The sequence below is a fragment of the Heterocephalus glaber genome, unplaced genomic scaffold, assembly GCF_053883595.1.
Source record: "Heterocephalus glaber isolate CG9 unplaced genomic scaffold, H.glaber_assembly_v1.0 deba00001577, whole genome shotgun sequence".
Classification (NCBI taxonomy): Eukaryota; Metazoa; Chordata; class Mammalia; order Rodentia; family Bathyergidae; genus Heterocephalus; species Heterocephalus glaber.
This window is the reverse complement of record NW_028258358.1, coordinates 14648806-14671182: the sequence shown is the minus strand read 5'-3', so window position 1 is coordinate 14671182 and position 22377 is coordinate 14648806. Positions and strand designations below refer to the sequence as shown.

At 35.8% G+C, this 22377-nt stretch overlaps 1 long non-coding RNA gene across 1 annotated transcript in view; it reads right to left on the bottom strand.

Moving 5' to 3' along the window:
• LOC147823516 (uncharacterized) overlaps positions 1–22377 on the bottom strand; it is a 112471-nt gene that overhangs the window by 56714 nt on the left and 33380 nt on the right. Inside the window, exons 3-7 of the long non-coding RNA XR_015443714.1 lie at positions 19611–19712; positions 18248–18423; positions 15310–15367; positions 7017–7096; positions 5231–5291 (exon numbers count right to left, since the gene is read on the bottom strand). This is a non-coding gene — a long non-coding RNA (uncharacterized LOC147823516). The remainder of the gene's footprint in view (positions 1–5230; positions 5292–7016; positions 7097–15309; positions 15368–18247; positions 18424–19610; positions 19713–22377) is intronic.

The window sequence follows — 22377 nt, the reverse complement described above, 5'->3', positions numbered from 1 at the left end:
ACAATAATCAATTCCATTTTTTGTTCATTTTAGCTTTCTTAAAACAATTCTATGACACCCTCTCATAAGTTGTGAGTTTTGCACAAGTTAATTAAGGCAAAGATTTAGACATACAATATTTTAGTTTACAGAAATATACATTTTAAAGATAGTTGATAAATGTTACAAGTTACTGACTCCAAAGTACATACCAACATAAAATTTTACGGAACATTTTTTTGGGCAAAATCTGTTTCTAAATTTTTCCAACACTGGACACTAGTAGTTTTCCTTAAAATTGCTGGTTTGAGATATTCTTTGAAAAATAAGCTTCACTAGGGAAAGACTACTTGAGCTTTAGACATTGGAGAACTGGAGAGAATAGAAAGTCCAAGCATGTAGCTTGTCTAGGTTATGTTTTTGCCTGGGGTTAGCCCTGAGTAGCAAGACGTGTATGCTACATTTTATTGGAGAAGTCATGGCATTTTGGAAATCTAAAATAGAACAAACAAGAAAACAAAAACATTTCCCCATTTCTCTATTTTTCTACAATTAGACTATTTTTTTTCTTATTGGAGTTGCCTTCATTATTGCAAGAATTACAAAATACATTGCAGAAGTCAGTCTTTGGCCTCTCTGCCAGGGGTATCCATACCCTCCCCCAAGATTTCTGTGTTAGTGGGACCAATGATATCTATTCTGCAGGCAGGATTACATGACAGATTTTTGAGATGTTGATTTTTTATTTATTTGATGACAGAAAATAATTGGAAGTTTTAGGAGATAAATTATTGAGGTGATAATGGAAATAAAGTCAACAAAGAGGAATTTTAAAAATAATGGTAGGTAACATCACTTCATTCACTCATGATTTACTAAATCATAAATGTGGACAGTGTGAGGAGCCAACGTACAATGTGGGAAAAAATCTTCACCTGCTGTTCCTCAGACAAAGACCTACTATCTCGAATCTATAAAGAACTTAAAAAAACCAAACCTCCCAAGTTTAAAGACCCAATCCAAAAATGGGCATCTGAAATGAACAGACATTTCTCAGACAAAGAAGTAGAGATAGTAAATAAACACATAAAAAAATGTCCAACATCACTGGTCATTCGAGAGATGCAGACGAAAACAGCGCTGAGATTCCACCTCACTCCAGAAACAATGGCTGCTATCATGAAATCAACCAATAACAAATGCTGGCGGGGCTGTGGGGAAAGAGGAAACCTGCTCCACTATTGGTGGGTGTGCAGACTGGTGCAACCACTGTGGAAATCAGTATGGAGATACCTCAAAGAACTAGGACTGGAAGTCCCATTTGACCCAGATATTTCCCTGCTGGGTATCTTTCCCAAAGAATTAAAAGAATCATACTACAGTGATATATGTGCACCCATGTTCATAGCAGCACAATTTGTAATAGCTAAAACTTGAAAACAGCCCAAATGCCCATCAACTAGAGACTGGATAAAGAAAATGTGGGTTTTTTTTTTTTTTAGAAAATGGAGTACTACTCAGCCATAAAAAATGAGAAATTAGAGACATTTATAGCTAAATGGATGCACATTGAGGTGATACTACTAAGTGAAATAAATAGGACACACATGTGTAAATACCAAATAGTTTCTCTAGTGTGGGAAACTGAAAGTGTAAGTAAGGACTAAAAGGTATAATAGATAATGTGAAATAGGAAGAAAAGGGGCAAAGGGGAAGGGGAAGTTGGAGGGGTAGGGGGTAGAAAAGAAGGGAATGGAAGTAATATGAGAAAATGAAAAAATGGAAACAAAGTCTTTGCAAATAGGGAGGGATGGAGGGGTTGAAGGCAGGGCAGGGGAAGGGGGAAAGAATAAGAACCGAGAGAGACTATGTAAAGGTGCAAATTTCCAATGATGAATGTCATTATACTGTATACCTAAAATGTACCAATAAAATAAAATTTAAAAAAAGAAAAAGAAAAAGAAAGAGGACTTCCAGAGCTGCTTCAGAAAGTGGCAAGAACAATGGGATAAGTTTTGAACTGAGAGGGTATTTTGAGGGGGTTCAATGGCAGTGTGTCTTAAAAAAATCATAAATCTGGAGCTTAATATAAAGAAAAAACTTGTACCTTGAGGTTGACATAAGTTATGAATAGTGTAATGTAATCAAGAGGATGTTTATGGCCTGGTGTAGAGTGAGGAAGGAGACTAGTTACGGAATAGGTAAGATCATGAGACAGAAATCTGATCATGCATGATGGTAGTTTTATAACTTTAACATGTGGCTTAATCCCATACCTCACTACCTAATCTTAAAAATAAAGACAATCAAAATCCCCTCAAAGTGTATAGGGGATTAAATAACGTATCTGTTTAGTGCTTAGAAAACATCTGGCTTATAGTAAGTGGTCACGAAGAATAGATGTTTGTAGTTGTAGCTGAGATCCCAACTACGTAACTACACTAAACATTACACTGTAGCCTTATTGTGGTTAAACTTAATTGTGTCAATTTGATTGGCTTGGGAGCTGCCAAGGGAATTAATAAAGTACATTTCTGGGTATGTCTAGGTGGGTCACAGAAACATGACTTTTAGTACTATAGCTGGTCCCTGGCCCTTCTTCTTTAGCATTGTTTCTCTCCTCCACTTCCCCGTTACCATGGACTGAACATCTTTGCTAAACCATACTGTTTCTCCATGTTTCTCCTTTGGAGTCATCTGACCATGGACTGAATCCTGAAACCATGAGCCAAATTAAACCTGTCCTTTAGGTCCTAGGTGTCAGGTATTGTGTCCTAGGGACAGAAAAGCTGATTAATATATGCCTGATGTGTCAACAGTAAGTGAGACAAAGTAGCTACATTCTAATAACTGTTTCTTCATAATTTTATGTTCACTAATTATAAAAAGATGCAAACAAAACTGTTAAGTTCTCAAGTAGAGGGAAAGATATAATGTCAATCATAGTCCTTCCTTTATTGAGTTTGCTTGAGCCCATTTCAGCCAGAAAATAGGTGTTGGCAGAGGCAAAAATTAAAGACTGTTTACCATTTAAGGAAAAATGGGATTTCCTATTGGCTTCTCAGACTAAGATGAAAGATGGCTGATTTCTTTTTTTTAGGGAACATATTAGGTTTCATCAATTATACAATAAATTTTCAGTCTTATCCATTGATATCTTAGGGAGTGAGTATTCTGGACAAATGGCAAATCAGATCCTAGAAAGTGAATCCAGATACAAAAAGCATTTAACCAGAGGCTGGAAACAATTGATGCATGAATCAATAATACCTATCTCTAGCTTAATGAGTCAAGGTTGTTGAAGATGGTATGATGAGTGACTAGATTCCAAAGTTACCCTTCTATCCTTTCCAATGTCTAGCAGGGCTCACATATATAGTGCTCCAGAGCTACTCATTTCTAATTAATTCAAGAGCATTACATCTCATTTTGTTACCATATCTTTAATATAATACTCTATAATGCTTCAGAATAAAGAGAGTGTAATATTTTTTGTGTACCAACCAGTTTAATATGTAGTTCCAGAAGCAGTGTATTGTTTTCATCAAGAAACCATTCCCCAAAGATAGGACATTAACATTTTAATAGATAGTCCACATTCCAGGGATAGCTACCTCAATGTGTATAGTAAACTATGCTGAATTCAACTAACACATGAGATAATGTTAATTCACATAATGAAAGTAAAGAATGGGTTGTTATTGGTGAAATTAGCAGCTTGTTATTTAATATGTTTAATGTCAGAGATGGGCTCTTAGTGTTAAGTTAATGCATACAAAACATGTGAACTGGCCAACATATTTTTTGAACATTGCTTATTTATTTATTTATTTAGTATTCCACTGTCCCCCCCCTTTTTTTTTCATGAACAAGGATTAAGAATCCTGTATTGTCTGTAGATATTACTTCTAGGCACAGGTTTTGCAGTCTTAAATGGCCCTGTGCTAAAGGTTTAAGAGGACTAGTATTTGCCTGGAATGACTTGCTAAGATGATAGGAATTTGCTTCTAGAATGTGGTCCATCTCAGAATTGCCTAGAAGGACACTGAGTTTACAGGATAGACTAGGAAGTGTTTTGAGCCTAACTTAATAATAAATACTTATTTAATAAATGATAGGATGTGTGGAAAAATTGGTAGAGTGGTGTTTATTGGCAAAGTTGTGTTGTGTAGGAGTAGCAATGGAATTCTCTCACATCAAGTTTTTCTGAGACTGTCATGCCTACCAAAAATAAACTATGAATTCTGTGTGATCAAATTTGCTTAAATAGAATTCACAACATGCTTACCTACTCTGTAAAGTGCCCTTTTCAGTACTTTGTTTTGTTCATTCTACTTGCTCAGAAATGTTCAGAGTAGAACATGTAGATCATCTTTCTATCTCTGATTAACACTGCTATTATATTTAAGTTTTTGAAACTTTAATATTGTGTTCTTTCTTTCCTCTGGGTGCACTAGATCCAGTGACATTTGATTATGATGAATGTGGAATATGCAGCCTTTGATTTTCCCCAAAGGAAATGTTGGTAAAAGGATAGAAATGGCTTCCCTTGAATGTGCAGATGCAGTCGTGCAGGAATAAAAACCTGTCACAGGGTCCAGCAAGGGAAAAGGCCAATGGAAGGGCAAAGGAAGGGTCATAGTGCTGGTCATGGGAGAGACTTGGGAAGGGCTAACACGAAATCTCCTTTTTAAATAGTAATTGTTTTTATGGTGACTATTTACTGAGTGTTTAATATGTGTGTGGCACTGTGATAAAAGTCTCAGTAAAGATTGTGATTTAGCTACTTAAAAATCTCTGCAAGGTAGTTATTATTGTTCTCATTTTACAGAAGAGAAACTGTAACTCAAAGATGTTAAGAAATTTGCTCCTAAGTGGTGGAGGCAGAAATCAAATCCAGGTCTGCCTGTTCCTAAAACTTGTAGTTCTACTATCCAGATATCCAGCTGGATCCCTTCAAGCTCTCTAGATTTGCTTTTCTTTTCTTAAAAAAAAAACTGCTTAAGAATAGAGGTTTGTATTTACTTCTGAGACAATGCTACATAATTTCACATGCACTTTTACTCAATTTTATATTCTTGCAGTAATTTGTTTACTGAATCCGATCTTCTGCTGACACTTTGGAAGAGTACAATTTAGGAAAAGAAAAGAGCTACTTTTCCCATTTTTTCTGTGTCCTTTGTCATAATATCCTAGCACAATTTTGAGTATTTTGGAGGACTCTTTATAGAAATATGGAGGTAGATCCTACCATCTCAGAGGCTGATGAAAGTATTTGCCTTTTTTCCTTTTTTGAAGACAGGAAATCCATGCTTGTGATACACATGTTAGAAAACAAAGCAAAAACAAAAAAAAATGATATTAATACTGCCATTCAGAGAATACATCTCCTAAATTTTTGAAATATGAATCTTTTAGATTAGTTTCCCCCCATCCATCCGCAGTAGAAAAATAGAATCACATTATGAGTAGCATTTTTACCACTTGTCAATACATTTTTCTGTGTCACTAAATATAAATATGAAATATACACTCTTAATTGAAGAATTAAAATTGTTTTCAATATTACTTTCCTTTCTCACCCCTGTCCCTATGAACAGCTCAAATTCTTACTGTAACTGTGTTGTGGGAATAAGTATGACATGGTTAACCAAGAGAAAATAAGAGTTGTTTACCAAATGTATCTGTACTATTCTCCCAGCATTCCTTTGACAGGAAATGTATTATTTTCAACAAAAATAATGTATTGACACAACCCAAAAATCAACTTCTGTTTGATGGTCGCAGACAGCATAACAAAAGCCATTTGATGCTGTGTTGTGTAAATTTTGTTACATTTTGTTCTGGGAATGGGGTCAATATGGTCATAGATCGAAGCATGGGCACTTTGGCAGCAGTGAAATCAATGTTGTTTTGCATTTCCTTTATTGATAAGCTTTAGAGGGCCACACTTAAACCCAACTCTCCATTCACATTTTGGTAAACACATCTTTAAGAAGTGAATGTTAACCATTTGACATTAGATAGAAGTAGCCAGTAAAGCATCCCTCTTTCAAAGTGAAATAATGATAAACTATCAACAAAATTTTCCTTATTTTATCATTTATGTCTGTGTGGTATTCTACCCCCTTTCCTCTATTTGTGTACCTAATAGCTATGATTGTTAGTATTTAGTGATCACTATGCAATTATACCTATATCATCTATACATTACAGGTGCTTTAAATCATAGTTCTTTACTGGTGATAGCGAGATAAGGTAGATAATTCTACAAATTAAAAACAGACATAAATAAACCAGATCAAACAAGAATACCAAGAAGAATTTAAGCTTTTTATTCCCCGTCTTGAGAGGAATGCAAGGCACTAGGTCGATCTTGGCTTTGCTGCTGTTTAGTCTCTCTGGCCCTCCTCAGCTGTATGAACCAAAAGCCACTAGAGGGAAGTAGGAAGTTGAAACACATTTATATGTCAAAGAGTGGAAAGGTGAGTCTCAGTATTTCCCAAGTGGCTGTGTTTTGATTTCATGTCAATTTGCTTATTTTCTGTCTTACCTGGAGCTTCAGAGGCTAAAACTTAAAATGCAGATCCTGACTGAAATACTGTCCAGAGGCAGTGGTTTCAGTATTTAGGCCCCAGTATTCAAAGAACCTGTAGCAAAGAGCATTTTCTTTATTTATCTCCTTGCTTTTAATCCCCAGTCTATCTTAGACTGCTATTTCCATAAAATACAGAACCACATTTTTGGTTGTCATGGCAATACCAAATCGCTATGAAAAGTTTTAAACATTCAGTTTGCATACCAGTTACAGATAGTTTGAGTAGTTCCAGTTTAGTGAACTATGCATTTAATTTGGCAGTTTAGAGAGTTCAGATGAACCAGTGATATCATTTAACTTTTCTAGGATTTCGGTGTGTTTGTTTTAGGTTTTAAGTGTTTAGGGTTGTTTTAGGATTATATGAGTTGTAAGATGATAACTTTGATTTAAAATGTCCCAAGCATTGCATAATCAGATGAGATAATTTGTTATTTATTACCTGCTCATTTGGTAACAGGGGGCAACTTTAATGCATCACTTTCAGCCTTTTCTGTAGACATTCACTTCTCAAAGGAGCCTCTGGGAGAAATCATAATTAACATGTAACATGAAACTAAGAACATACACATTAATGCACAAGGAACACAGTCACTGTAAATATGTATAAACCTTGGTGACAATTGGTGAGAATTCCAAATGATTCTAAAAAATACAAGATTTACTAGGTCTTTTAATCATTATAGGCGTTTCAAAGGAAAGTAAATTTTCCCACATAGAAAGTGGCTTGAAGGATCCTGATTGTGCTGACCTTAGATGTACATGTATCTATGGTTTTTTTCTTACTTTGGAGACAAGGGCTTTTGGAAGGAGAAGATATATCTTTGATGAAATAAGTTTATTATAATTAACCATAGGAGAAATCTTTTTTTATTAATTGGGGGAAAATTCCAATACATTTGACTTTTTGAACCTATCTCTATGATTGTATTATAAATCCATGAAATGTTTATATACATATTGTTCCCACGGTGTTAGTTTTCGGTGGGTCACCACATTTTCTCTTCCCTATTTTTATTCTACAACCAAGCCGGAAGTTTGCCTAAGCTGAGTCAGAAGAAAAAAGGTGACGAGATCCTATCCAAAGGCACCAGCAGCCAAACAGATGTGGTAAGAGTGATGGTTCTGATGTCGTAAGGCACCTGGCTATTGCCTCCCATTCAGGAAAATGGCACCCAGAGAGATGCTTTGGAAATGAGTCAAATGATCCATGATGGGAGAAGCTGATTTATTTGTCTAAATACAGGCAAGAATCATTGCAACTACTCTCACTCATCAAGGTTTATGCAAGGCCATTATAATATTTCCACATTATCTCTCCCTTTATTAATTCATCCAAGCAGTCTATTTGCTTTTTTGGCCCAACGGAGCCCGTTGAGTAGACATCTTAATTGAGCTGTTCATAATGGTGCCTAGATCTTTTTCCTGAGAGGTGCCAGCTAACTCAGAGCCCATCAGACCCATTAGTGTGGAAACTTTAAATGGTCTTTTTCAATATGCATTACTTTGCAATGAACTACTTGGGAGTGCATTGGCCATGCTGAACCTAATCAATTTCTCTTGTCTTCTTTGGGAATAGTATAGAATCACCCAGTGTTTCAGCTAGCCTTGAAAGTAATGCTGTGATCTTCTGGTTAAAGTAGTTGGTCAAATTTCAATTCTTTTTAAATTTTCTTCAGGAGCTACATATTCAGAGTTTGGCTGTCAAAATCTTATGGCTTTTATTTCCAACCAAAGTTATTTGATATATTTTTCCTTTTTTATTTCAGAAAGCTCTTTCTGAAAAAATTCTGTGAGCATTAACAATCACCAAAGAATGGGGAAATCATTTTATTTTTTTTGATTAAATTCTTTTATTGGTACATTGTAGGTATACAACACAATTACATTTCTCATTGGGAATTGTACCTTTACATAATGCATCTTGGTTCTTATTTTTCCCCAGAATGGGGAAATCTTAATGAACATGCCTCATAAGGAACTCTCACATAAAGGAAAAGGCAATGGATTCTATAATGTAAACCACATCTAATCATTCTGCATATATTTGAATCTAGTAAAGCACTGCTTTCTTATATTTTATAATTTGAATGTTTTGAAATGAGTTGAAGTTTTGGGGTTTTCTTTATTTTTTTTTCTTTTACTTTAAATTCTCCATCAATTTTGAGAATTTAAAGGGGAAAATAATATCTAGGGTCCACCCTGCCAAGAGTTGTTTTTTGTTTAAGTTTTTGTTTTAAGTCATCTAATATATTATAAAAGGACAGTTATAATCTATGATATAGTCATTTTTTAATTTCATCTTTAGTTTTACAAATAAAATTTATTTATTTATTTATTTATTGGTACCAGGGATCAAACTTGGGACCCTGCACTTTTGAGGCAGGTGGTGGCACCACTGAGCTAACTTCCCGGCCCAACAAATAAAATATAAATAAAAGAAAATATTTCACCTCTTGACTAGAATACTTAGATAGTTATAAAGCTAGCCTACTAATTAAATCATTACTGTTTCAATATTAAATTGAGAACATTTCAAACTACATAGAAAATAGTTCGGGATATTTCACAATCATGATGTGATTATTATAGAGGTGAAATCTTACTACTTGTGGTGAAATGCAATTTGGCTATAGTTCTTTTGAATAGCATTCCACCACCCATCATCTCTAGGTCACAATACTAGGTGGGTTCTTGATATTCACCTTATTTTCCTATAACTGTATATAATGAAGTAAGTAAACATTGGTCATATGACATCTCTGTTTAGGCTAAATCTAATTGGCTTAGATTTAAATATAATAAGAAGCAGCAGTAGTAATGATAATATGCATTCCTGTCTACAATGACATGAAAAACCAAATATATTTGTATTTTGAGAGTAAATCATTTTCCAGGTGATAAGTAAAGTCAGATAGGAATCATTTGATCACCTCCAAGCTCTTAAATAGAATTTCAAACTGAAGTTTGAAAAGAAAATCATTAATAGTCCATGTTTCCATGACAAATAATGCTAGAAATATATATCTTCAAATTAAGACATCCCTCTTAGTCACTGGGAAATTATTGGTCACCAAAGATGATGACCAAGTGAGAAGCTGTTTATTGACAAACATAGAATCTAAACATGATGCTCAATTGGCTGTTTACTAAGTGGTTCCAGTTTTACAATTTTACATCTTATGAATGTCACAATTTTTAAAGTAACTTTGGCAATTTGCCTGGTCACATCTTTCTAGTTTTATCAATTATCTAGATCCCTGGATTCTCTCTAACTTCCTGGTGAATGACTGCACCACTGGCAACTAGTAAATTAGTGTCATTGCAAAGGAACTAGCAATAAGGTACATATAAAATGATATTTTAAAGATTTGATTATTTAAATAGAAATCTATGCCATCATATATATATTTAGGCATTGATGACTCTCAAAATTATATACAAAAAGGAGACAAAATATTTTCTGTAATGACATTTTGGTCCACTTTTCCTCAACTCAGAATTATGCAATTAAAAATAAAATAGGACCTAAGAATCTGTCATTTCAGTAATGAACACAAATGTAGGTTTAACACTTCATCTCCGATGAACCAGAAATATAGACCCATGTCATTTTTCATATTCTGAGCAGTTAAGCCACTCGAAGGCAAACATTATTTTAATGTATTTTATAATAATTTAATATATTTTAACATATTTTGTAACTGCTGCATAAATGTGGGTTATTCATAAACTTTTATTGGAAAAATGTATTGACATACACAACACCTATTGCCCTAACATCAGATGTCTGAGTAGGGTTATTCACAGACATAGTCATCTCATTACTTCCTTCTTTAGACCAAGGATTTTAATATTGCATTTGGAGTATTTCAGTAGTGCCCAGAGTGTAGTGTCATTCAACTAGCTCAGCACAAATGTTTGTGGAATAAACTACAGCAATATATATTTCAAATACAGAGTAGAAGAAAGTAGATAACATAAACTAATAGAAGTTGTGGAAGGGAAAAATGGGAAGTAAGGAAAGAAAATCTGATGTAGTGCTAGAATTTTTTTTTAAAAAAACAAACTCAAGAATTAAAGGAATGTCATGAAGAAAAAAAATCAAGTTGGAGAAGCATGTTCTAATATTTATATTTTGGATTTGGTCATTAGGAAACAAGGAAAAACTGATCCAATAAATGTAATGGAGATAATATTTCAATGTCATTCTATATGTGTATGTGGGTTGTACATATGCATAATGTCTTAGTTACTTTTCTTGTTGCCAAGACAAAACATCTGAAACTCAAAGTTAAAGGGGGAAAGATTTATTTAGCTTACAGTCTGTAGAGGTTTAAGTCCATAATCAGCTGGCTCCAAGGCAAGGTGGCTTGGAAGAGGGGCATCACAGGAGAAATAGTTCATGGCAAACAGAAGACACCAAAAGCAACAAGGGACCTTAACAGCATTTTTCTCCCCCTTTTATCTTATCCAGACTACTCAGGGCAGGTAGCACTCACACCCTTAATTCGAGTGCCCTTGAGCCTAGCATTGCACCACAAATCAACTTCAGCACCACACACTCTAGATCCAGCCACCTCTGAAAAAGCCTCCACCTTGACTGCATAAGGCTTTAGGGGGCCATCTAAACACAAGCCATAAATGTATGAGTTTGTCTGAATATTTTCAATACACTTGTTTGAGGTATTGACTTCAACAAGTTTTGAAAATATGTGCCTCTTTGTAACCTCCACACGACCCATATGTGGAATATTTCCTTTGAATTTAAGACCTTTTCCCTTACTGCGAGCAGCAAATGGAATTATTTCAAGAAAAGAAGTGACAAACATAACTCTTTAGAGTTCCTACATTTTAGCAGAGGCTTTCAGTTTCAGAAGGGAGCTTAGGCTGCAAAATTTGAGCACCAGAGTATGAAAGTTAAAATTACGGTTAGCCAAACAATAAGCTTGGAAGAACTCTCAACGAGTTTTCTGTAGGAGCTTTTTCATCATTTAGTCTTGCTAAAACAATCCCTTGGACTGTGGAGATGAAAGTGAGTTAGAAAAGACAGGCAATTTGCTCCAGTGTTGTGGCACAGTAGGGTGATATAAATAGTGATGCATTTTTTAGTATAGAAAGTCAGTTTCTCAAATACCAACAATGCAGGAGTGGTATAGGAAGGCATCCAAAAACTTTTCATCTTTCAAAAAAAGGAAAGGAATGTTGGAGAGAGAAGCTGTAGCCCTGGTGTGGAGGAAGCTAAATGTATCAAATATAGCTATAGGCTGGTGGGAATTCAGGCATCAGCAGAAAGAAACCAAACCAAGGATGATATCAGCCAAAAGCCAAGAGGCTCTCTTGCCTTCTTTCCTACGAGTCAAGCTATAAAATTTAACCAGAATTGATAAACCCTGGGGAGAATGGAAAAAGGGAAACCCTTAAATGTCAGAAAACACCAATTTGACAAAAGTTAAATCTTTTGCTACTAGATAGCTTGGATCTCAACATAGAGAGGAGGTTAAATGATAAAAAAAGGTTTTTTTCATACCTAAATTCTGAGAAATTTACATCCACTACATAAGCAGAATAAGTAAAGCTAAAATCATGTTACAAACCAAAAGTAATAAATGCACATTGCTCAACCATATTGAATAGCATGGCACTTGAGAATTGACAGTCACTGTTATGTACTTAATCTTATTTGGTCTACCAGTAGCTTGCAGGGTAAGCAAGTCCAAGACATTCCTTTACATGAAAATATAGAGAGCTATGAAATACCATCCCTAAATATTCATTGATTCAGCTTATCCAAGAAGTTGGTGCAATGCTATTACCTGTCACAAACTTGATGTCCCAATTTCTATGAGTACCTTTCTAAGATACTATAAGGAGTATGGAAAAGGGTCATAAGAGCATTAATTAGGGGTAGGAATATTAGATGACAAAAGTGTGACTATACCAATAAGCAAAAGTGGGAGTAGAGGGAAAAATGGATAGAAGAGTAAGCTCTTGAAAGTTTATGTTAGCATTACAAAAAGGAATGGGAGCTTTCAGGCAGTATTATGATTTAAACGTGAAATGTCTGTCAAAAGTCTCACATTCAAAGGTATTGCATGGTTGGAATGAGTAGGTTACTGAGGGTATGATTTAGAAGGGTATTTTCCTACCCCTAGTTCCTCCTGTCTGTCTCTGCTTCCTGACTGCCATAATGTGAGCAGCTTTCCTCCTCCAGAGCCCTTCTACCATGCCATTTCTGCCTTAGAGTCAGCCAACCATGGAGTAAACCCAATGAAACTGTGAGCCAAAATAATTCTCTCATCCTTTAAATTGCAAGTATTGGATATTTTGTTCCCGTGATGGGAAAGTGACTGATACAGGCAGTAATATCCTCATGGTAATTTAGATGGCATGAGGAGGGAATAAAAGATTCACAGGTGGAATATCCTCAGTTATTTAAGGAGGTATCAACAGCCCTACTTAGTGGTGAGGTAAGAAAAGGCTTGGAGAAATGAAACTGATTTCATATCAGATCTAGTTGGCATACAAGATTCAAAGAGGTATGGCATTCTTGATGTTGGTCTGTGGTTGAATGAATCCAAATGTATGGATCAGGACAGGGAATTTATCATCCAAGGAGAAGTGACATCAAAGCCTTCAAGGTGCCAATGAGTTCATTTGCAGTTAGGACCCTTTCATCAGCTGGGATGTAGAGATTCATCTAAAGCTTGGAGATTACAACATCAAGTGGAGCCTTGCAAGAAAATCAAAGCAGTAATCCAGACTGTAGTCTAAGTTAAAGGCAAGGCAAGCAGGATAATAAAGGAGGAGGAGTCTATGGCAGTAGGACCCATAGACTGAGACTACCACTGGCCTTCTAACAGGCTAGGATGACTATGGAAATAAAGGGACATTATTTTACCAATAGAGATCAATGCTAATGGCTCTGGTGTCTAGAGAAGAAAGACTAAACATCAAGGAACCTATATGTTATGGCTTGTGTCTAGGTATCCCTCCCTCCAAAGCCTCATGTGGTCATAGGTGGGGCTTTTCAGAGGTGCCTGGATCTAGGGTGAGTGATGCTGGGATTAAGGATGTGATGCTGGGATTAAGGGTGCCTGACCGTGGGTGTAAGTGTTACCAGCCTAAGGGCGGGTAGCCTGGACTGAATATAAAGGGACAGAAAGAAGGTAGGCTGGCTGCTGCTGCTTCACTATTTTGTTGCTTGCTACCTTGCTGCCTTCTGCCTCCCATGAACTGTTTCTCCTCTGCAACATTCCTCTGTCATGCCGCTCCGGCTTGGAGCCAGCCAACTATGAACTGAAACTTCTACAATCTGTGGGCTACAATGAAGATTTCCTCCTTTAATTTTGGGTGTTGGGTATTTTGTCTTAGCAAGGCAAAAATGAACAAAAACACCAAAGAAGGAAGAATTTGAGTTGGACTAGAAAGCTTAGTCTAATAGCATATACCTGTCATCCATTTGGCACACTGCTGAGATGGGAAATAGGGAGATATATAATAATGTTTTGACCAGTAAGCCACTCATTAAAAAAATGAAAATAATTTTAATCAGGCAGAAAGCTATTTTGATAATTTAATAGGGTTTAAAGACAAAGAAAAATTGTTCTAGATATAAAACAGGAAATATACTATTTTCCAGGCTAGACATGAGTGACACCAACAGTGAAATCATTTCTGATTAGTTCTTATAAAGAATTGGCCAGGCTAGTCTTACAATTTTAATTTTTTCTTTAAGTTCTGCAAGTAAATTTTGATAGAGCCCTAAGAGAGGAGTTTGTGAAAACTATCCTTCCTTCTTTCCGTCTTCCTTCCTTCCTTCCTTCCCTCCCTCTCTCTTTCCTTCCTTCCCTCCTTCCTTCCTTCGCTCCTGCCTTCCTCCCTTCCTCTCTCCACCTTCTCTCTGCTTTCATTCTCTCTCAGGGCAAAAAAGAGAAGATAAATCTTGGAAGTAGCAGTAAGCTCTTGTACACCTGAAACACCTATAGCATGTAGTAGCATCATTATAAGGCTTTAGGAGAACCCAATATACTAGATATTGGTCTTTGATTTTACTTATTCTATTTGAGAATTTTTAGGAGCATTTTGAAGCAGATTTTCTTGATAAGCACCTCATTTCTTCCCAGCAATAATGATAATGAAAGGATTGCCACCTATAGGATGTGTACTTATCCTAGATATTCTCTGAGGTACTCTACAAGGATTATTTTATTCTATCTTCACAGCAAACTTGTCCAGTAGGCATTGTTATTATCTCCATTTTCCTGGAGTCTAGAGAAACATGCATCCACAGAACTTTAGATCTGTAAAGCAAACATGTAAATAAGCATGTAGCCTCAGGCCACACCAGTGTCTCACACAAATGAAGCTGAGATCTGGAACACTGAAGTCAGTTGCCCTAGGGTATGCTTTTATTATAGTACAGACCTGGGATAAATATAAGCTATTTACATCAATTTATCTTTCAAGTATACCATGTCTTGTCTAAATTATGATTAAGAAAGAAAAGTAGCACCCCTTATAAATATAACTATAAAAAAGAAATATAACTATATAAAATGAATGAGATCTGATACAATCACCATGATTATGTAAGTGAAATTCTAGGGAAACTAACACACACACATGCTCACTCACACACATACACACATATTTTATACACATATTGCCTTTAACAAAACACCAGCAAAGGACATAAAAGAGTGGATAGAGATTCTAAACCCTTGAAAGCTCACCAGACTTCCTGATAACCAAGTTTGTGCCAGTGGTTTGGAGCCACTTTGATCTCAGCTCCTGTAAGAGATCCGAAGAAGGCAACTATTAAAATTTCATAGGTCATAATTAATGATCCTGCTCATAAAATTGCTTCTAATATCTCTGGCTCTGGATAGACAGTTTTTCTGCAGGGAGAATTTTCTTTGCAGCAATGCATGGAAGATCATAAATTGGCCTGGTTCATTAATTTAGTGGGTCTTAGAAAGCTAAAACCTCCTTCTTTCTAAATTGATGATTTCAAAATAAGTTTACTGCTAACAAAAATGGAAAGCTCATTATATACCTGCTTTCTATATCTACAGCCATAGCCTGAGGTTGGAAAATTTTAAGGAAACTTTTGATTTCCAATTTTTTATTGCTGTTTTCCCACTTTCATCCCCTATGTCTGCAGGTAAAGCTTTCACAGCCATGTGGTTGGTACACACTGAGGAAGAGATAGATCTGCTTGCTTTGTGACCTCTGATGCATTCAACATAGTCCGAGAACAAGGTGTACTTTCATATTTGTTGGACATTGAGACTCTTCCTGTCCTCTATTTTGTCTGTTTCCTCTACTATTTCTTCTTTCCTTTTCCCTACATCCACAAGTAAACCTGAATCTCCCTCAAATAACTTTATAGTTATAAAATTGAAAAAGAATGAATACATTTGAGCCAAGGAAAACATTTCATTGCCACAGTGACTTCTTATGATTGCCCAGAGTATTCTGTTTTCTCTTCCACTGTCAGAGGCAGTCACCTCTGTGGACAATGCCTTGGCTGGAGTGTGTTTCACACATGCATATCCACTTCAATATTTGTTCTTAGAATGTAAAATTATAAGGGTAAATCTACTTGAGATAAAAAAATGACATTTTAAACAATAGACAAATTGACCCATTTGGCATTTTGGATCATCTGCACTGATTTCTCTTCAATTTATAGATTGCTGACTAAAACTGACATTTTGTCTGAAATAGTTTTGTATCTTTGATAGATTTTTTGATGGCAATACAGCAGAAGTCATTAATTGGCAGGAAATAGAGCTGTTAAATCTGCTTTAAATAATACACCCAAGTGACACACCATACCAAAAAATGTTGACTTGATTTCCTAGACCTTCAGGAAATAGGCTAAGTAGGAGGGAAGGGACGGTGTTAAGTGCAGAATAGAAGATGTAATTTACACTTGGTTATTAACTTAACCAATGTTGTCAATAGCTATATTTTCCCCTTAGGGCTACCTGAAAATAGTAAAATTATCTCTCATCCAATCAACTGGCAACTATCATTCATGGTGTGAATAATACCGTAATTAAAAACTTGATAGAACAACCCATCTCATGTAGACTTGAAAATCACCACTTGGAAATTACATATCTGAAACTAGAATCAGGTATGACACATTGACCTAAAGTGGGGAAGGGTCAATAGTCCATTAGCGGTTCCCCAGAGAACTTGTGATATAAGTGACCCTACCTTTCTGCTGCCATTCTTAACCAACTGCATGAAAGCTGTTTGGGGAAGAGACAAACTAATCACTTGCATATACTAAATTTGCTGCAGGCCATTGTGTGATAAATTGTCCAATTTCACTAAGCAAGGTAGCTTTGGAAAAGAAAAAATTCAGTCTCACAAAATATAAAGTCATTGTGTGGTCAGATCTTCAGCGGTAATGCAGGACTAAAATTATCTACATCTTCTTGCAACCCTCCAATGATGCTAGGTATGTGGTACATGAGGAGGTATGATTGTTTAGAAAACAGTCACCAGATGTCTCTCCCTAGCCAGAATGACTGGATTGCATTTTAATAATTTTATTCTTTGAAGAACTCAAAGCAAGGTGGATGAAACTTAAGATAGATATCAATTTGGAATATAGTATATAACTAGTCAACCTGAAAAAACTCTGAAATATCTTCCATTGGCTTTAAAATATGAATATTGATTTGAGTTGCAGCAATTTCAATATTTGAAGTGATGAGATAATAAATTTTAATGGAGGTTTAGGATTAAATATCTGGGGAAAATTCTAATGTTATTTTACGTGATATAAGCAGTGAAGCAGAAAATAGAGTAGAGTTTAACTTTTGTTGCTCATCTTGTCCCAACATTTCTGAACAATTGCATTATGAGTACCAACTTTTCAGCTGACCAATTATGAACAGATGGTGAGTAGGATGCTAACATGAGGTTAGCAAATGGGATGCTTATGTTTTGTCTTCCCTCTTGTTTGCTCCCTTATTCCATCTCAAACTTAAGTTCTTTTTATTTCTGGAGTAATTCAGACAGGCTTTGCCAAAAGTGTATCTCAAAAAGTCAGTTATGTAGCATGCAAATAAGTGCTACTCCAAAAATTTAATGTTGAGTTGTTTAGGAAACTCTGGGTTAAATACAATGAAATGTGTACTTTTCTATAAGATTTTTCAAAGCTTCAGTGTACCAGTTTGCACTGTAGCTAACCAAGAAGGACAGATATTATGCATCATTTGTCAAAATTATTTATTCAAATATTTCTTTTAATCCAGGAGGATTTTATGAGAGTGATGTTCTCTGGAGCATATTTGGGCAAACATTTAAATTTGCTCAATTTCAAATAGTTGCATCTGTAATGTCCACCCTATGATCCTACTGAGAGAATATAAATATAATTAGAATGGCAGTGACATACAAAAGTAAAACTTTGATGTGAACTGCCATCATGAAATAGTTTTGTAAAAGTTTTGGACAAGGGTAGAGAATTTCGCATAACTGACTCTTATCTGTCCTCACCTCCCATATACTGCCTGACAAGTTTTCAGGGGTAACAAGAAATTAAGAGATGCTATCCACTGTAAAAGTTGGTGGGAAGGAGGGCATGACAGATGAGACTTTTCATCCTTCTAAGACAAAACAACTCCTGGGCTTGGAGGGAAGACTCACCAAGAAGACATGTGGCCACAGGGACATCCGTTCAGTTTAGAGCACTTTACCCTGCAGGACAGCATTTGTAGCCCTAGAAAGTCCTTTTCTCTCTGGAACTTGCTTGAAAAGACTTCCTTTTCCTTTGGGACCAGATACATCTGTGACCAGTTAGAATTCTCATTAATATGGTTTACCTGGATAGAGAAAATATGCACATAAACTAGTTTTTTGTTATTTTTGGGCAAACATGAGTAATTTGCAAAGCCACATAACTAAGATGTTCAATAAAGCAATTAAAGCTATTTGGTGACTTATTTAAATATTTATTATTTTATTTATTTATCAAACTTCTTTTAACAAGAGGCTAGTCCTTGGCTTCTTTCTTTCTACATTTTCTATCCTTCAAATTTCTCTGCTTCTGGACCCTGATGTACAAATGAATTTGGAACTAAGTTACTTAAAAGCTTTACATTAACAAGAACACAGAAAAATGTTCAACCAAAAGAAGAGAAAAATGAAAAAATTAATGAGGTATATTCTACTTCTCCAGAGAATTAAGGCTTTCTATTGAAACACTCAGGTACTCTTGCAGAGAAACTTTTCAGTCGTCATGTTTCTAAAAATGAAGCTGATACACATTAGTAACCAAGTTCCAACTCTAGATAAAACAATATCTTGCGATTCACAAATCAAGAAAAATTCCATTTTAAAGCATGATTATGCAATGTGCAAACAGTATTTCTAAGCTACAGGTACTTACTTTTAAATATAAATATCTATATTTTTAAATTGCATGACTGAATCAAATTTTTATATTTTGTTGATCTAATTGGATATAAATACGTTTTCTCCAAAACTGTTTTTGTGTCCCGCTTAATATAGCAATGAATTGTGATGAGTCTTGTGAGAGTGATATGTGTTATGTTCCCTGTCTCACAGGCTAAGCAATAGAATTTTTAGATCTTTTTGTCTCAAATTCAGGATTCTATCTGTCAATATATACTGCTACTTTAAAGCATCTAATGTTCTTTAAATACAGAAGCATTTTGTGTATTCATTATTTTTCACCAAATGCAAGAGTTGCCACAGAAATGCCTAGCTTTTACATTTCCATGGCAGAATTAAATAAGCTTAAGACTAAGCAGAAAATAAGAATAGTGAGGCTGGAAGAAGACAAGTTAGTATAGTTTCGCTTGTTTCTGCTGACAGGGTGACTTGTAGCCTTCTCTTTAGGTAAGAATATTCTCACAAAGCTGGATGCTGTGAAGTTGGATCTCCAGCCTCAACAGCTAAACTGGTGTGGGGTTGAGCACATCTCAACCAAGAGGAAATAACAATTCTCTCTGAACACCCGGGGGATGATTACTGTCATGGCAAATACCTGCTAAGCCAAGGCCTCTTTGTCGTTTCAAGCACAGGGAAATGGGGCCAAGTCACAAGGGCGCTTGCTCAATGTGGCAGAATCAACATGAGCCTTCAATTCCTGAAATGTAGACATCTGGAATGTTAATATGGAAGAGAACTTCTTTAAGAAGTGCAGATTTTCACATTGAACTTTTTTTTTTCTTTTTTTAGACAAGGTCTTATTATGTAGCTTAGGCTAGCCTCAAACTCACTTATGTAGCTTCTGCCTCAGCCTCCTGAGTACTGGGATTGCAGTTGTGTGTCATCACTCCCGGGTTGACATCCAACTCATTCTGATAAAATTATCTTAGATTTCCAGAAGCTACATAATAAATCCCAGATGGCCTGTATTGAGATTGAGTTGTTAATTTTAAAAGAAGACACTACTCAAGAACAAAATCTTCTGAATGAAAGTACCTTCTAGGTAAGTGTAGACTACTCATTAACAGTTAATAAGTTGGTAATTTTGTACAATTTCTATTCAATGCCATCTTGTTAATGTTCTAAGTGTCCAGCGCTTCCTGAGACAAAACAAGCAAGATTTTATAGATCTAATATTCAAGTAGCTGGACTGTCTTAGCACCTAGATATTATTATTTATTAATAAACTTTTTTCCTACCATTCTGTGAAGAAGCCTCAGGAGTCATGATCCTTTTTTGCAGAAGAGGAAGGTGAGGACTGATAAGCTTAAGATGATTTGTCCTCAGAATCAAAACCACGTCCTTGACTGGGCTAGCATAAACCACAAGTCCTTAGTCACATGAAGTATTTATACTTTTTAAAGATTTTAAATAAAATTTTTTTTGCTTCTCTCCACAATATTCATTAGTTCTAATCATATTATGGTCCCAATGTAGCTATTTTAAAGTGAAATTAAAAGGCAGCCCAGCCTTGGAGGGTAAGAGTTATTGAAAGAGGTGTCTGGAGAGCCATTTAAAATTTTCAAGTAAAAAAGGAGAGAGAGAGAGCGTGTGTGAGAGAGCTATTCTTTTCCTTTTAAAAATTAAGAAATCAAATATAGAAAGAGCCTAATTTACATTAATGATCTGCAATCTATGAAACAATTTTTAACCATTTTAAAATGAAAGGCTGGTGATTATGTGGCGAGTAGATGGCAATAATAACCATAAATCTTTGAAAGCTGTGGAAGTGTTAGGTTATAGTATATAAAAATGAGTTTGCCTTGGTTCCTGGCCTGAGAGCCTTTATGAGGAAAGCCGGAGCCATCATCCTGAGCCGTGGGATTTTCTGTTTCTTCTTGTCCTTACACAGGAAGAGCCAGTGTTTTCCTTTCTGAATTCCTAACTATCCTGTGAACATTGTATCACTTACAGTTAGGTCCCCAGCTGAGCACTGCTGGGTCTAAGCCTCACTCCCAGGGAAGTATGGCCAAGGGCAGTTTAAGAGGTGGGGACAGCGCTGAATGTGCATACTAACACTTCTGTAGAGCCACCGCTCTCCTGAGTGGACTCCAAAGGACGGATTGAATTTCCCCTTGGTGTTGCTGGGGATCAGTGCTCTCTTCTCATTCGTATCACAGGAGCATAGTATGTATCCAATGCTGAAATTCTATTCTTTCTCCTACTAGGCCCAGTGACACTGAGAGAAATAAATCTTTTGCATCATAGGGGAGATAAGGGCGAAGAATGGAGAGGGCAGGCATAGAAGATGGAGATGGAGAGGGAGATATTTCTAAACCCAGCAGTGAGTGAAATGAAATCCAGTTTACATGCAGAGGAGAGGAGTGACCATCAAATGGTTTGCTAAGAGGCAGAGGCAGTCATGAGTTGTGTGCAAATTGCCCAGATAAACAAATTAAATTAGAGACTCCATAGAGCCTACTTTCCCTGTTTCCCATTTCTAGGTTCCTGTCCTCACTGGGAAAGAGCACATCATGGAAATCTATATATACAGCAACCAGAAACAAACTGATTCTAAACATGCTCCGTGATACTTTTCAGTATGTCATGAACAAGCTTTTAGGAATTCCGCTCTATCACTTAGAATAGAAAAGCACACTGATTGTGCTACAATAAGCTGTGCCCTGTAATAATTTTAATATCTTCTATAATCTCAAATATCTTAAGATAGTTAATAGTAATTATGTGTAGAACTCTAAGGGAGGTCTGTTGCATAGATTTGGTTTTATCTGACAGGTCAATACTATGGACCGAAGTTTAAATTTCAGCCTAAATTTTAAAAATAAAAGTGGACATAAAAAAGAAAGTGCTGTGGCGAATTAGGTCAGGCAATGCCAATATGTGTTATACATATTAGAAAAGGGGGGCATGGTATGTACTCAGAGAGTTTTAGAGGAAATTAGAATACTACAAATGATTCCTTTTCTTGAACCCTGAAAAATTCCACTTTGATTTAGTACCAGTGGAATTGTTAATAAAAACTTCTTTGCACATCATGTATAAACAGCACATCCCAGGCAGTATCAACTTTATGCTCCAATAAACAAGACAATAATGACAAATTATCAAAGCAGGCCTCAGATGTGACCCTCAATTGGGAGAGCAGCAATTTAATGAAGACAAAAGCTAGGTGAAAGCTGCTAATATCATTTACTGATAAACAGATTTTCTCAAGAGGCTCCTAGCTGAATCCCCTAAGGACCCATAAACCTGCATAATTCCATTTAAAATATTGTGCAATTCACTAAATTAGTCTTTGAACATCCTTACTATCCAATTACGAAGCCCCAGCATGGACAGAATAATGAAATTTTTCAAACTGT